Below are 16,316 nucleotides of genomic sequence, written 5' to 3' on the forward strand. Positions count from 1 at the left end.
AGGAAGTTGTTGACTCTCCTCCCTTGGAGGTTTTTAAGCAGAGGTCAAATGGCCATCTGTCATGGATGTTTTAGCTGAGATTCCTGCATTGCAGGGGGTTGGACTACATGATCCTTGGGATCCCTTCCAACTGTACCATTCTATGATTCTATGATTCTGTAAGTATGCTTTCTACTTTATCAACCCCCGCCCCACCTACATGCATTCTGCCACGCAAGCAGATGCAGCCCACATCTGAATACATTTATGACAAACATATACGTGTAAATTTGGAATTGCTTAAAGAAGTGAAGGTCCAAAGGGGTAGAAATATTTTGAGGCTGGATGTTTCATATTATTAGCTCAATGCAGATATGCCTTATTAATACACAGCACTGTATACTGTTCATACACTATTTGTATATTGGATAAACATGTGAACCAGCCTTATATTATTTCCACACACAAAAGCTGAGGATGGAGAGAAAGAGCCTTCCTCCCTGGCTCCTCAGTGCCCATTACCTGGACCTGGCCCTGCTTCTACTTCACTCACAGAGAGAAAGAGAGAATAAACTTGCCTTCAAAAGAAGGAGATGCTCCTTTCAGTCACTATCAGAACTCCCCAAATATGTAGGTCGCTGTTCCCATATACAGATGGAGAAGGATAGCTGAGACAATGACTGGAACTAGAGCCCACAATGAAACCACAACAGAGCTAGAGCTGGGGCAGGGGCAGGCATAAAAGAGTCTGTGGCAGAAAAATCCCTAAACCACATAGGGACACAGGAGCTCAGGCAAGACAATCTCAGCCCCAGGAAGCCCGGGTGGAGGTACTTGCAGGTACTGGGTGGGAACAACTTTCCTAGCTTTCTCCCTCCCACCTCAATAATATAGCACCTAGAAATATACTTGTAGAGAACCACAGCTCTGCCGGGTGTACACATTTCCCTCAACCATGTTTTGGGAACAGCAGAAAAAAATTAACCTTGCAATCTGAATGGATATTGCCTTTTGCAATCTCATTGTTCCTGTACGCAATAAAGTATGGGTAGCCCAGTAGTGTAAGGAGTAATTTTGGCTCCTTTGAAGTCTATGAATGAGCAAAGGAGACAGAAGCAGAGTCAGGAAACATACATAGATGCTTTTGGGCAGCTGCAGAGGGGGCTGAAGCTGCTAATTGGGAAAGACAAAGATGTAGGGAAATGGCAGCCTGTCTGGAATCCAGTAGTTGAATGGACTGCTCCATGTCACTCCATGGTAAGCCCACTTTTCTGGGGTAAAACAAAAGTTCAACAACTTCAATTCTAAAAAAAAGGTCAACAACTTTGGTCGGCCCTCACCCATGCTCACTTCATCGAATCTGGTCCTCTTTGATCGGCACCCCTGCTGTACAACATGAATGGGAGAAATCCCATTTTATTCTCACAACAAACTTACGAGGTAAACTGGGCTGAGTTAGTGACTTGCTAAGGACTACCCATCGGCAAAAGGCTTAACTCACCCTCAGTCTTTAGCCAACCCTGCTTTTTTAAAAACCAGCACCAAAAAACAATACCATGAAGGTGCCTGCTTAACATGATTGACAAGTATCTCGGCAACCAAGTTGATGAGAAGTTATGACAAACCAGATCCAAATAAATACATCCTTGGAAAGCAGTGGTGTCACCAAACATTGGATCAACTGTCTTCCATGGAATAATGTTTTCCCTTGCCCCAGTGCAGGGACCTCAGTCCAGCACAGCTGCAATAGCCGGACTACCGTCTAGCAACTGTGCATAGCAGAATTTACCAAATGAGAAGTACCAGCGAACCCCCGCCCCCCACACCAATTCCCTGCAAGGCATCCTATTGCCTTTTTTGATATGTGAATATTAGAACCTTGTATGCTAGCCATAGTGGAGTCAGAAGAAGGTCCTTGACTTCATTGCAGGTAAAACCTATCTACAGGATTATGGATTGTAAGATTAAAAATAAAGCCTACCAGATATAAACAGAAGCTTTTATGTTATGGATTATTTAATTTATACAATTATGGGCCTGTTCATCATTCTTCAGTGAGAGAATGCAGGATCACTTCTCTGAAAAAAAAATGTCTATACCAGGGCGCCAATATTATTAATATTATATGACTTGAGCAGAGGTATTTGATATAGTTGGATGTGGCCACATGAGGTTCGTTAAAAAGAAAACAAGAAAACAGATGAATAATTGTACTAAATACCCCATTTTTGTGTGAGAAACTACATCACTGCTTAAAATCCACTGACTTGTAGTGCAACTTCATCAGAGTCTTTGACCTGAGTCTACATAACATGAAGAATCAAAATCAAGGTATTAGTTTGATATAAATAGAAGCAACAGGGGACATAAAAACCTGGTGGAAGAAAACTGCCTAAAACCTGCCATCTGCCTAAGAAAGACAATACAGGAGAAGCCAGTCTTATGTCCTTAGGGAGGAGTTTCCACAATTAGGACACTGCCACTGAAAAGGCCCTGTCCTATATCCCCTCTAACTGCACCTGCCTTGGTGGACAGGGTCTCAGAAGATGACTGCAATCAATAGACAGAAAAAGGTGGCTCCTCAAATACCCTGGTCCCAAACCAGAAGATTATCCAATTTCATCTGTGAGGTGGGCTAGTCTGGGATATAGAGAGTGGGCCACCCAGTGAAATTTATGGCCAGACAGAGGTTTGAAGCTGCATCATCACAATCTAAGTCTCCATTCAATCCACTACACCACAATGACTTAGTTAAAACAGTATACACAAAATGGCTGGGGCATGTTCTACAGGGGGGGATGTACTGGGACAACCGATCTCAGTGATCACGGGTAGGAGGAGGAGTTACGCTAAGACCAGACCATGTCATTACAGAGGGGGCAGGTTTAGTCGTTGTCTGAGGACTATTCCTGCCTCCGGGTCTGGTCCTGACCGGATGGATACTAGAATCAGCAAAGGATACCCACATGACCTGAAGGTGCTGCTGTGCAATGCCAGGTCAATGATTCATAAGACCACTGCCATCCATGACTTGATCATGGATGGAGGACTTGACCTGGCATGTGTAACAGAGACTTGGTTGGATGAAGCAGATGGGCCTGTCCTTGCCGCTGCTTGTCCACCAGGTTTCTCTTACGCACAGCAACCCAGGTCATGTGGGCGGGGAGGGGGTGTTGCAGTGATTTTTAGGAAGTCATTAGTTTGCACCAGGCGTCCTATTGGGAAGACCCAGTTTTCCGAGTGCATGTTCTGGAGGTTTGGCAATAGGGGCAGTACAGGATTCCTTTTGGTGTACCGACCTCTCCACTGCACCAAGGATTCCCTGCCCGAGCTGCTTCAGGTCGTGGCGGATGTTCTCCTGGAGACACCTAGCTTGGTCGTCCTAGGGGATTTTAACATCCATGCCGACATGACCTTACAAGGGGCCGCTCGGGAGTTCGTGGAAAGCATGGCCTCCATGGGGCTGTCCCTGAATAAGTCTGGCCCAACCCATAGCTGCGGACATGCCTTGGACCTGGTGTTTACCTCTATGGATGTTGGTGATCTGACACTAAGTAAAAGCGAAACGAAAGAAGTGCCATGGTCAGATCACTTCCTGGTGCAACTGGACTTCTCTGCGACCCATCCCCTCTGCAGGGAGGTGGGACCAATTTGGATGGTCCGCCCCCGCCACTTAATGGATCCAAATGGTTTCCAGAGAGTGGTAGGGGATGCTTTATCCCATGTTGATGGCCTTTCAGCTGGTTCGCTGGTGGCCCGCTGGAATGTGGAGTTAACCAGGGCTATTGACTGTTTGGCTCCGAAGTGCCCTCTCCGATTGCATGGAGCCCGGACAGCCCTGTGGTTTTCCACGGATCTGAGGGCAATGAAACAATCGTTGAGACGGCTAGAGCGCCGGTGGCGGATAACTCATTCCAAATCTGACCAGACACAGGTTAGAGCTCAACGTCGAGCCTACCAAGTGGCGATAGCGACGGCAAAGAAGAATTTCTTCACCGCCTCTATTGCTTCTGCAGAAAACAGCAGCAGGAGACTTTTTCAGGTGGTTCACAATTTAGCGGAACCACCTGCACTGGTTGATGATCTCTGGCGGGCTAGGGACAAAGGTGAGAGCTGTTTCCTAGTTCTGCTGGATTTCTCAGTGGCGTTTGATACCATCGGCCATAACATCCTTCTGGACCGTCTTGAGGGGCTGGGAGCTGGGGGCACTGTCATACAGTGGTTCCGCTCCTTCCTCCTGGGCCGTGTTCAGAAAGTGGTGGGGGGGGATGAGTGTGCAGACCCCTGGGCTCTCACTTGTGGGGTGCCTCAGGGTTCTGTCCTCTCCCCCATGCTTTTCAACATTTACATGCAGCCGCTGAGAGAGATCATCAGGAGGTTTGGGCTGGGTGTTCATCAGTATGTGGATGATACCCAGCTCTACCTCTCTTTTAAATCAGAACCAGTGAAGGCGGTGAAGGTCCTGTTGGTTTCTGCTCTCTTCACTGTGCAGCGAAATGCTTGTCACAAGACAATGTTTACATTCCACAGTCAATTGCTGTTGGAGTTTTCCCACGGGAAAGGGAGACTGGATGTGATGTACACTGTTTTCCTGTTTTCCACTGTTCTTTGCAGTTCACTGTGTTTTTTTTTCTCTCCGTGCTTCAGAGGAGAGAGGAAGCTTCTCTGCTTGCAGAGAAGCAAGATGCATGTATGTAATCTCTCAGCTTTGAAGTGTAAATAAAGTAATGTAGAGTATGTGCACGTATTCCTCATCATTCCGCTGTGCACGGGACACTGCTATATCAACACAATTGGTTATGGGCCCAGAAAAACGCAGTCATCTTAAGAATGGGCCCCAGATATCGGAACAGCGGCAGAGGGACGGATCGGACGATATCTCTGCGCGTCAAGATGATTGATGAGGTATGTGCTACTGCTCCGGGCAGCCTGCCAGCTTCTAATTAATGGCTTTATGGCTGGACTTTGAACTTTTAAGGCAAGGGCTCAAAGGATCAAGTTCCTATGCTGGGGAAATCGAAAGTAATTTTTAAAAGTGCTTTTGGACTAAAGCAGCTGCAGAAAACAGTGACGCAGCATGATTTAAGGCAGCAGAGAGAAAGCACTTTTGAACTTGCCTTTGGAATGAGGTTTTGAAGCTGCAGTGACGCAGCATGTATAAAGCAGCTTGATTCAAAGCTGCACAGATGATGCAGAAGGCTTATGCCAGAGTCATGATGGCTAGCTGCAGAAGGCTGGCTGAAGCAAGTGGGGAATCTGTTACCACCAATCAGCCAAATGCTCAACTCACAGTAGCCTGTGATACTGCCATGATTCAGAATGAAGCAGACCGCCAGGGTGCTAGCTGCATGGGTAAGGGGGAGTCTTCACAGACGTCATCCCAGAGTGCAGTGGAACCACCAGATGGCGCCAAAGCTTTGAAGGCAGTGAAATGCTACTCGTGTGGACGTCTAGGCCATATGAAGAGGGAATGCAAATATCCCAGGGCCAAGACAGAGCAGCGCAGCGGAAGCTCATCGCGTGGAAGAGGCCAGAGCAAAGGCAAAGGTCCAGTGTCCAGGACAACGCAGCCCAAGGCAATGGTCTCACGCTTCACTCCAAAAGTTGCAGAGGTCCAGAAGACGTCTAGATCTTTCTTCGTTGTTGATTCGGCTACGACCCATCACATGTGCAACGATAAGCGACTGTTCGTGTCTTTTACACCGCAGGAAGGTGCGATTCACCAGGCGGATGACCACACAATCCCCAGTAAAGGCTACGGAACTGTTGTTCTTCACAGTTTGGACTTATCGATACAGAATGTGCTTTATGTGCCGGATGCCAAACATAATCTGCTCAGCGTTGGACAGCTGAATGAGCGGAATATTGACGTTTCCTTTAAGAACAAAAGGTGCATCATCACAAAGAAAAATGATTATGTATTGTATGCTGAATATGTTGATCATTTATATGTTTTGTATTTTGATGATGTTGTGCAGGATGACACTTGTTGCATTGCAGGTTCTAACAAAAGTTTGCATGCAGAATGTATTCACGATTTTCATCGAAAATTTGGTCATTTGCATTTTGAGGCAGTATCTAAGATGCCTGCCTTGGTTGAAGGTATGACTATTAAACCCTGCAGGTACCACATGAAGTGCAAGGCATGCGCAGCAAACAAGGTGAAAATGGCTGCGAAAGGTAAGGTGTCCAGTAGGCAAGCTACAGAACCATACCAAATTGTTCATGCTGATTTGGTTGGACCACTAGCGCCCTCTTTGGGTGGAAACAGGTACTTCATGGTTCTCATTGATGCATTTTCCAGGTATATTTATGTGTACAATCTCAAGCAGAAATCAGAGGCTTTTCCTAGGTTCAAGGAATTCTGTGCTTGGTTGGAAAATGTGCATGGTAAGAAGGTAAAGACTCTTTTCAGTGATCGCGGGGGAGAATTCACTTCTCAGCAGTTTGAAGCTTTTCTGACTGAGAAAGGAATTCAACACGATTTGTCTAGTCCTCGCTCGCCATGGATGAATGGTCTTGCGGAGCGAGCAAACCAGACTTTGCTTCAAGGGTTAAAAACCTTGCTACATGATGCCAATCTTCCAGAGAGTTATTGGGCCGAAGCTCTCGCATGTTTCACTTACAGTTATAATCGCAGGTTATCTTCAGCGATTGGTTGTACCCCCTATGAGAAGATGTTTGGCAAGAAGCCATACATCAAACACATGAAAATTTTTAGTTCTGACATGTGGGTTCACTCACCACAAAACTCCAAGTTAGACAAGCGTGGATTGCATGGTATCTTTCTAGGTTATCAGAAAGGGTCTTACAGAATAATGATGACTGACTCAAAGACAATTAAGCTCACAAGAAGTGTTGAGTACAATGCCAAGTGGGGGGAGAATGTGGGAATTTTCCAATGTTATCCTGATGACAGTGATGAGACTGAGGATAGTCAACAGCAAAAGCAACCGCAACAACCCACACCCACTGATGAAGGTTCTGATTCTGAGTCTGAAACTGAATCAGGTGATTCAGAGGATTTCAAGAGTGCAAAAGCCTCTATGCGACCCTCTGAAAGCTCTGATCAGGAATTGGAAGAACCATTGTTCACAATAGGCCACTTTTCTCCTAAGAAGGAAGAGGAGAGTGTTGAAGACCTACGGCTAATTCGCAGGTCACAAAGAGCTACAAAAGGCAGACCTCCAAAGAGATTTGCTGATGAGTTTGCTAAGATAGCAGTAACAGCTGTTAAAAGCTCCAAGAAGGTATTTGAACCTTCAAATTTCCAAGAAATCCAGGATTTGGATTCAAAGGAAGCTGAGCCATGGTTAAATGCCATGAAGGCTGAGCTTGATTCCTTAGAAAGGAACAAAACATGGGACCTTGTTCCAGTAGTTCCAGGAATGAAACTGCTTGGAAGCAAATGGGTCTTCAAAGCGAAGACTGATCAAAATGGCAAGATAGTCAGACACAAAGCCAGATTGGTAGCCAGAGGTTTTGCACAGGTACCAGGTGAAGACTATCACGAGACCTACTCACCCACAGTGAGGTATGAGAGCATTAGGCTTATGCTCAAGCTAGCTGCAGAGGAGAATCTACACATTAGTCACCATGATGTGAATACAGCTTTTCTGTACGGATCTCTAGATGAATCACTTTATATGCTTCCACCTGATGGCGTACAGGTAAAACAGGGATTTGTTTGTGCTCTGAAGAAGTCCCTTTATGGTCTCAAAAAAAGTGCAAGGTGTTAGCACACAAAACTCACTGAAGTATTGTTTTCTCTAGATTTTAAGCAAGGGAAAGCTGATCCATGTGTATTTGTCAAAGAGGAGGGGCAGAAGAAACTGTATTGCTTGTTTTATGTTGATGATCTTTTATTCTTTTGGAAAGATGTCACAATGTACAATAACGCCCTAGCTCAACTGAAAGAGCACTTTGACATGAAAGATCTTGGTGAGGTAAACAACTACCTATCTCTGGAAATAGAGAGAGATCAAGATGGTAACATTCTAGTACACCAGTCACGGAAAATTGCTGATGTGTTAAGCAAACTAAACCTGATGGATGCTAACCCTGTAGACACACCGATGATAACAGGTTATCAGGTAGATGACACTGAAGAAGCATTTTCTGACACTACACTGTACAGAAGTGTGCTAGGCAAGCTAAACTTCATTGCCAGATGTTCAAGACCAGACATTGCTGTTAGCTGTAATTTGCTAAGCAGACAAGTCAACAATCCTACTGTTAAGGATTGGAAAGCTCTGAAACGCATAGCGCGGTATTTGAAAGGCACTATGCATTACAGACTGAGATTTAACAATCAGAAGTCTGGTGGTCTTGAAATATTTGCAGATGAAAATTCCTGTCAAATGTCCAATCCAGGTTTACCAGGACAACAAAGCATGTTTGGCTTTGCTGAATTCTGAAGGTTGTAAGCAAAGCACGAAGCACTTGCAATTAAAGTTGCAACATGCTAGGGAACGTATTCAGAAGGGACTCATAACGGTGTCCTATATGCCAGGTAATGAAATTCCTGCTGATGTATTGTTCAAGATTGTATCAAGGGATCAACACTGTACCTATGTGCAGAAGTTGGGTTTGTACTGATATTGTACGAACACGCTGCCCAGTGATGTTCACAGAAAGGGGGAGGATGTTGGTTTCTGCTCTCTTCACTGTGCAGCGAAATGCTTGTCACAAGACAATGTTTACATTCCACAGTCAATTGCTGTTGGAGTTTTCCCACGGGAAAGGGAGACTGGATGTGATGTATACTGTTTTCCTGTTTTTCACTGTTCTTTGCAGTTCAGTGTGTTTTTTTTCTCTCCGTGCTTCAGAGGAGAGAGGAAGCTTCTCTGCTTGCAGCAGAAGCAAGATGCATGTATGTAATCTCTCAGCTTTGAAGTGTAAATAAAGTAATGTAGAGTATGTGCACGTATTCCTCATCATTCCGCTGTGCACGGGACACTGCTATATCAACAGGTCCTGTGTGAGTGTCTGGAGGCGGTTGGAGGATGGATGGCGGCTAACAGATTGAGGTTGAATCCTGACAAGACAGAAGTACTGTTTTTGGGGGACAGGAGGCGGGCAGGTGTGGAGGATTCCCTGGTCCTGAATGGGGTAACTGTGCCCCTGAAGGACCAGGTGCGCAGCCTGGGAGTCATTTTGGACTCACAGTTGTCCATGGAGGCACAGGTCAAATCTGTGTCCAGGGCAGCTGTTTACCAGCTCCATCTGGTACATAGGCTGAGACCCTATCTGCCTGCGGACTGTCTCGCCAGAGTGGTGCATGCTCTGGTTATCTCCCGCTTGGACTACTGCAATGCACTCTACGTGGGGCTACCTTTGAAGGTGACTCGGAAACTACAACTAATCCAGAATGCGGCAGCTAGACTGGTGACTGGGGGCGGCCGCCGAGACCATATAACGCCGGTCTTGAAAGACCTACATTGGCTCCCAGTATGTTTCCGAGCACAATTCAAAGTGTTGGTGCTGACCTTTAAAGCCCTAAACGGCCTCGGTCCAGTATACCTGAAGGAGCGTCTCCACCCCCATCATTCTGCCTGGACGCTGAGGTCCAGCCCCGAGGGCCTACTGGCGGTTCCCTCATTGCGAGAAGCAAAGCTACAGGGAACCAGGCAGAGGGCCTTCTCGGTAGTGGCGCCCGCCCTGTGGAACGCCCTTCCAGCAGATGTCAAAGCGATAAACAACTACCTGACATTCAGAAGACATCTTAAGGCAGCCCTGTTCAGGGAAGTTTTTAACGTGTGATATTTTACTGTATTTTTGGTTTCTATGGAAGCCGCCCAGAGTGGCTGGGGAGGCCCAGCCAGATGGGTGGGGTATAAATAAATAAATTATTATTATTATTATTATTATTATTATTATTATTATTATTATTATTATACTTTCACTTCTTTAAATCTTGCTGGGAATTTATGAGGTGAATCATTAAAAAAAAAAAAGTAGCAATGCTATTTATTTCAAGATCTGTCCAGTTTATGGGCTGATCCTCTTGCATTGTAGTGCATGAGGGAAAGGAGCAAGCAGAGTCAGAAGAGGAATCCATGCCACCCCAAAGGCAAGGGATGTTGTCTCTCTCTGGCAACAGGGTCCAGTTGGGCAAACTTCCCATTGCTGTTGCTGCAGCATAAAAAAAACCCCAGGCAGGCAGAGATTTTGTGGAATGTGCCTTGGAATATAAAGAAGTTTCAGATAATTAAGATGCAAATAATTGTTTTTCTACATTACTCAATTTAATGACTTGGGCATAGCAAGCAAAACAGATCCAGCCTTGCCAATTTTCACTTTATAGCCTCAGCCTTAAAGAGGCTTTTCTGGTCTAGCCTTGAGGCTGTTTATTTGTTTCTTTCTTAGAAATATATCCCATCTATAGCCCACTTACACTTTTTTTCCAAGGAGAGGATCTAACACTTTTTCAAAAGCCTTTTCATGGAGATTTTGAGTTTTTCTTCCTTCCTTGGTCAAAATTAATAGATGTGCATCATTTTGATTTGAAGAGAGGTTTGATTTTTGCAAACACTATTTAAGAGATTCTGCTGTTGATATTTTCACATTAATATACATTATTTATCTCTGCAGGGTGGTAAAAATGAGGGAGTTGCACGGGCTTAGGTGGCAGGAAGTGGGATTCTCTGTAATCATCAGCAGCAGGGGACTCCTTTGAGGCTGCATTGTGGGTTTCAGTTAAGATTCCAGCAGAAACAAAATAATTGTGTGTTGAGTAGTGTGCGGCTGGGAACTAATACATGAGTAATATCTTTCAGTTTTAAATTTCCAGTTCAAAATGTCGCAAGAGCTCAGTAGGGGCAGGGATCAGTTTCCTCTGAGATCTGAGCCCCTACAGGTGTTTTCAATGCTAGGATTTAACTCTAGAACACCTAATATAGGAAAATAAAATAAAAAATTCCCTGAGCAGGAATAGAGTGCGTTTTTCTAACCATCAAGCACATTAGGGAGAAGGGCTTCCTCATCAGAGGGTGTGTTTCCAAGCAGATATGCACCCCAGTGGTATCTCTTCTTCTTGAAACAAGTATTGAGCATAGGGCTTCTCTGTTATTCACATTTCACTTCACTTAAGCCTAGGTCACCTATTCTTAGCAAAGCAATATATGGCCCTGTTTGCTAAAATTCATTTTGAGGAATTAACTAGATTTTCAAGCACCAGTGCTAGACAAAGTAAACAGTTCTATATGTAGTCACTGGAATATTACCAAACTGCAGTTAAACATCTGGCACCATTTCATTTTAGGTTTTATATGGAAACCTCAAAAATAATGTTTTTTTCCTGATGTTTTCATTGCTGCGTGAAAGTTCTTTTTGGGGAAGCCAGACTCTGCAAGCCTTAAATTCCCTATTAAAGTACTAGAAGAAAGAAAAATGTGTGATGGAGTAATATGCAGTGAACAGGCAGGGATACCATTTCAGATTTCAATGAGAGGAAGCAAAATCCAGAAAATTCCAAAACCTATTGGACTCACTTAAGGTGAAACTATAGGGGGAAACTAATGTTTTATTAACTTATTTTGTTTGCTTGTTCTACTTATATCCTACCCTTCCATCCAAGCTTCCCAGGGCAGCCAAAAAAAAAAGTCAATTCAAATGCAACACACTGGCACAATTCAAAATCATAAAATCATGATAACCAAATCAACCTTATTCACATAGGACAAATAGTCAATCTTTTCCCCTCAAAAGGATATTTCATTTATAACCAGGACCCTTCAGCGTGGAAAGCTGCAATTTAGCAAGAGTTATATGAGCTTCAGAGCAATAATCCTATGTGGTCTGAAACACGGAGTGGGAGTTCCACCTATGTGGTACACTTGGGTTCAGGAACCATAACATGAACATCAATTTACAGGTTATAAACCTGTCCTCTGAAATGTAGCATAGTGACTAAGGCTGCAATCCTGTGAGCACCTACCTGGGAGGAAATCTCAGTGAAGAAAGTAGGAGTTACTTCAGAGAAAAGGTGCAAGAGACTGAGATACAAATCAAGAAATGTCAATTTTTTATCTTACCTTTGTCATAGGCAAGCCATTCCCTCTTAGTTTCAGAGTCAATCTGTTCATCTATAATATGGGAATAATAATACCTTAAGGTAGTTGTAAGGATGACAACACACAACAATATATTTGAACAACTGTAAATACTTGAAAGTGCTTTAGGAATGCTACCCATTTTTATTCTTTCCCCAACTTGTGGCTAGACTACAGTTACCTGGTATAAAAAGTCACCCTTAGTATTTCTGAAAGTTGAAAACAACTTTCTTTTTAAAGTTACAGCCTTGTAGTCAAAATATAAAATATAAATAGGTGATTTTACAATAGGTGATTCTAAAGAAGTGTGCATGCACACGAAGGCTCATACCAATAACAAACTTAGTTAGTCTCTAAGGTTACCTCTACCGGAAGGAATTTTTAAAATGATTTTACAGTGTTACTGGTACTTGTAAAAGGGTCAGGCAGACTAACCCACCTTGGGGACAAGGGGCTGAATCTGCTCTGTGTGTGCTACTGCCGCTGAAAGCAAATGGCACCCTAGTGCTGGCAACAAGAGTGAGTAGCAAAATGAAGGAATGGAGACAGTGGTGGTGAAGAGGCAGAGACTTGGTGGCCTAACTGCAGAGGTTGGGTAGGCCTCTTGTAGCACATACCCCATCTAATGAGGATTGTCATTTAAGGGCAAAATGTAAAGTAATAGTACTATTTAGGAAAGCATATTCTCCATGGTCTCTCCACAGCCTCTACTCTTCATAAGGTCAAGATGCCAACTTTGGCCAGCCACCAATCCTAAGCCATCAATTGTGTTATACTTGTGTTAGACCCACCCCTGGGTGGAAGTCAGTCAAATGTCCAAGAAAATCTGGACGTATGGCAGCCCATGTTGGCAGTGCCGGTTTTTCTGTCCAGATTTTTAGTTTGAAATATGGCAACACTACTATAAGCATTTATTTATTTTTTGCTAGTGTTTAAAATATATAGAATTTGTATCTGTCAATAATTCAGAAAGGAAGAATTTGACACAAAAGGATGCATGCTCAAAGGAGGTGAAAACAGAACTTTACGAAATGGGCTTAGTTTGTCAAGATGACTGCAGTAAAAACAAGAACCAGAAGATAATAACATATTTCCATATATACCAGAAAAAAGGCATCAGCAGTAGCAAATGAGAAATAAAGGTAAAGGTAAAGGACCCCTGGACGGTTAAGTCCAGTCAAAGGCAACTATGGGGTGTGGCACTCATCTCGCTTCAGGCTGAGGGAGCTAGCGTTTGTCCATAAACAGCTTTCCAGGTCATGTGGCCAGCATGACTAAACCGCTTCTGGCACAACGGAACACTATGACAAATGCCAGAGTGCACAGAAACAGTGTTTACCTTCCTGCCATTTACCTATTTATCTACTTGCACTGGTGTGCTTTTCTGCTAGGTTGGCAGAAGCTGGGACAGAGCAATGGGAGCTCACCCTGTTGCACGGATTCAAACCGCTGACCAAGAGGCTCAGTGGTTTAGACCACAGTGCTATATTTATATGTGAAATATAATCTACATCTACATTCTATTCCTAGGAGTAAGCATAACTGAAATAAATGAGTAGACATGCGTAGGATTGCATTGTTTGGGTGCATGCATCCTGGTTTGTTTGCAGGGGAATTAAATGACATTGGCTATTTAGGGGCATTATTTCTGATTGTTTACAGGAATATTGGATGACACTGCATTGAAGCAAGTGTTATCTATCACACACTTCCAGCACATTTCTCCATAACTTTTTCTTATCACAAAATGTCTGATCTTTTGGGGAAGTGGGTTTGATGCACAAGACCTCCTAATCAATGTGAAACCTGAACTCACAGGAAACCTTCCTGAAAACAGTGGAAACTGGAAGCACTCTCAGTTTCTAGACATGCTCCTCTTCCCTTATCTTCTTCTTATCTGTCTGAGGATGCAACGTTCCTCACTGCTCCCATCCCAGTTAGGCTGAACTATGTATTGCATTTTTTATATGTTTAAAATATATGTGCTGCACAAAGGACACATGTTGCTATAGAAGGCCATTGCAGGTATGTGAATTCACAATAAAAAATGTTCTTGCATAGATGTTCTTTGCAACCAAGTTGCAAAGAAACTTGTACTTAAATTGCAAGAAAATATGTGTTATCCATGCCGGTGCTAGAGGCTGGCCAAACTGGCCAAATGTCAGGTTGCAGAAGCCCACAGAAATAGGAGCTACTGAGCCAATTGTACCACCATTTTAACTGGGTTTGCCCAACCAAAAAATGTAAAGCAGTGTGCATTTAACTCACACTGTTTCTGCTTACTTGGCAAAATGAGAACACCCTATACCTTCTACCACTGGAGCAGAGATGGAAGATGGTGGTAAAGGCATTATCTCACTTTCCACTGGGCACCCAGGGAATGTCCAGGACACTATGAGACAAGACTTTGAAAACCACACCTTATAGGTCAATATAAATTAAAAAAATTAAATATAAACCCAATATTAAAATAAATATTTAAGAACAAAGCAATCCAAAACGGGCAAGGGAGAGTGAATTGGCAGAGCTGCTGGTGTAATGGAATGGGATGGTTGGCTGAATAAATTTTGCTGCCTGAGGTAGGTAACCTCTCTTCCAAGTATTCAAAGCAACTGGATGGGTAGTTAAGTTTTACTTCAGCATTGGTGATGAGACAGCACATTTGAGGGCAACAAGTTAATTTAGGATGCGCACATCTGGCCAGATAGCACACACATTTCTGTTATCTGACACCATACCAAAATGGCTTTCCAAAATGGCTCAGAGAGCGTTTGGAAGACTATACATCCCTCTCTGAGGATGAACACCCACCTTCATCCACAGAGCAGGAGATCCTCAAAATTCAGTGGACCTAAAGGAACCAGAGGATTGTGACATTAAAAAAGGAAGTAACATTACAATGAAGCAATCTAAACAACATAACAAAGAATAAGAATCTAAAACAATTTTAAAAATTTGAAAATAGCTGGTGTAAAACCTTTAAAAATAGAAGATTTAAAATTACTTAATAACTGTTAAAACAGAAAGGTTTTTTAAACATGCCTCACACCAACAATAAAGGATCCTAGTGGACCTCTACAGGAAGGGTTTCTGGTAATTCTGGCTGCAGCGTTGCAAAGGCCGTGTCTTTTTGCACATACTGGATCACTTCATGGTGAAGGTGAGCCTCACTGGTGATCTTAATTGATCACCAGGCTGTATTTTATACTAACTGCAGTTTTCAAACTATTTTTCAAAGGCAACTCATTGCAGTTGCCTACCCTGGAAGTAACCCGAGGAGATTCCAGGCTAGCTATTTATGGAACACTCATGCTGATCTTTGCACAAAACTTGCACAGAAGTTATACAACATCTCCTATTTATTGAGCATTCATTCAGATATGTTCGTGCAGAGGTTATATGACATTGCCAGCTAGTGGTTGCTATCCCACACTGCTATCCAGTGGAATTTTCTATCATTTTTCTCATCAGACTTTTTGTGGTTAGAAAAGCGACAGAAGTGTGGATTAACAACCAAGTTTTGTGTGAACAATGAGGCAGTCTGGAAGTGTCCTTAGGAATGAACAATTACTTATTACAGATTTGTCTTCTCTAAGAAAAAATGGAACATAGCAGAGAATTCAAGGGAAGAAAGAAAACTTATTAAGACTGAAAGCTCATCTTTTTCATGCTTCCCCCCCATCTTGATGTTTGTCCCCCAGTGTCTATGTCCATTTTCTGTATCTTCTCCTTTATCTGAGATTTCCAGTTTAGAAACAGGAATGTCACTAACCTGTTCTCTGAACAGAGGAGCAGAATGAGCAATTGTCCTTCTTTAACTACTGAGAATTGGAAAAGAAGCAATGCCATTTTAGGTATTGGGATATTGTATGCTTTAAACACAAATGGAACATGTTTATGAATTATTAAAAGATAGTATGAGCATTTTGAATTAGCTTGGAAGTGAACAGAGAATTAATGGAATTGTTGTTTTTTAAAAATGTCTGCTGCGATCCTGTCTCCTGGTCTCTGTTAACTGTCTTGCAGTTAACTATAGCTTGCAGTTAACTATAGTCCATTGAACAAAACATTATCTGTTGCAGCATGTATTATATATACCAGGGGTCAGCAACCTTTTTCAGCCGTGGGCCGGTCCACTGTCCCTCAGACCATGTGGTGGGCTGGACTATATTCTGAAGGGAAAAAATGAATGAATTCCTATGCACCACAAAAGAGAGACATTTTAAATAAAAGCGCACATTCTACTCATGTAAAAACAAGCTCATTCCCGGACTGTCCGCGGGC

General features: G+C 43.3%; 1 protein-coding gene across 2 annotated transcripts in view; it reads right to left on the reverse strand.

The window, feature by feature from the left end:
• The window catches only part of SOX6 (SRY-box transcription factor 6), a 481,944-nt gene that overhangs the window by 456,271 nt on the left and 9,357 nt on the right, over window positions 1-16,316 (reverse strand). Inside the window, exons 2-3 of one of the 2 annotated variants that reach the window (XM_081840681.1) lie at window positions 14,844-14,883; window positions 12,015-12,065 (exon numbers count right to left, since the gene is read on the reverse strand). The gene's annotated coding sequence lies outside the window, so the exon portion shown is untranslated. Of the gene's footprint in view, window positions 1-12,014; window positions 12,066-14,843; window positions 14,884-16,316 lie in introns of those variants that run through there. The other variant, XM_081840683.1, reaches the window with a different exon arrangement.

The sequence above is a fragment of the Podarcis erhardii genome, assembly GCF_964252035.2.
Source record: "Podarcis erhardii genome assembly, chromosome: 1".
In the NCBI taxonomy this organism is placed as follows: Eukaryota; Metazoa; Chordata; class Lepidosauria; order Squamata; family Lacertidae; genus Podarcis; species Podarcis erhardii.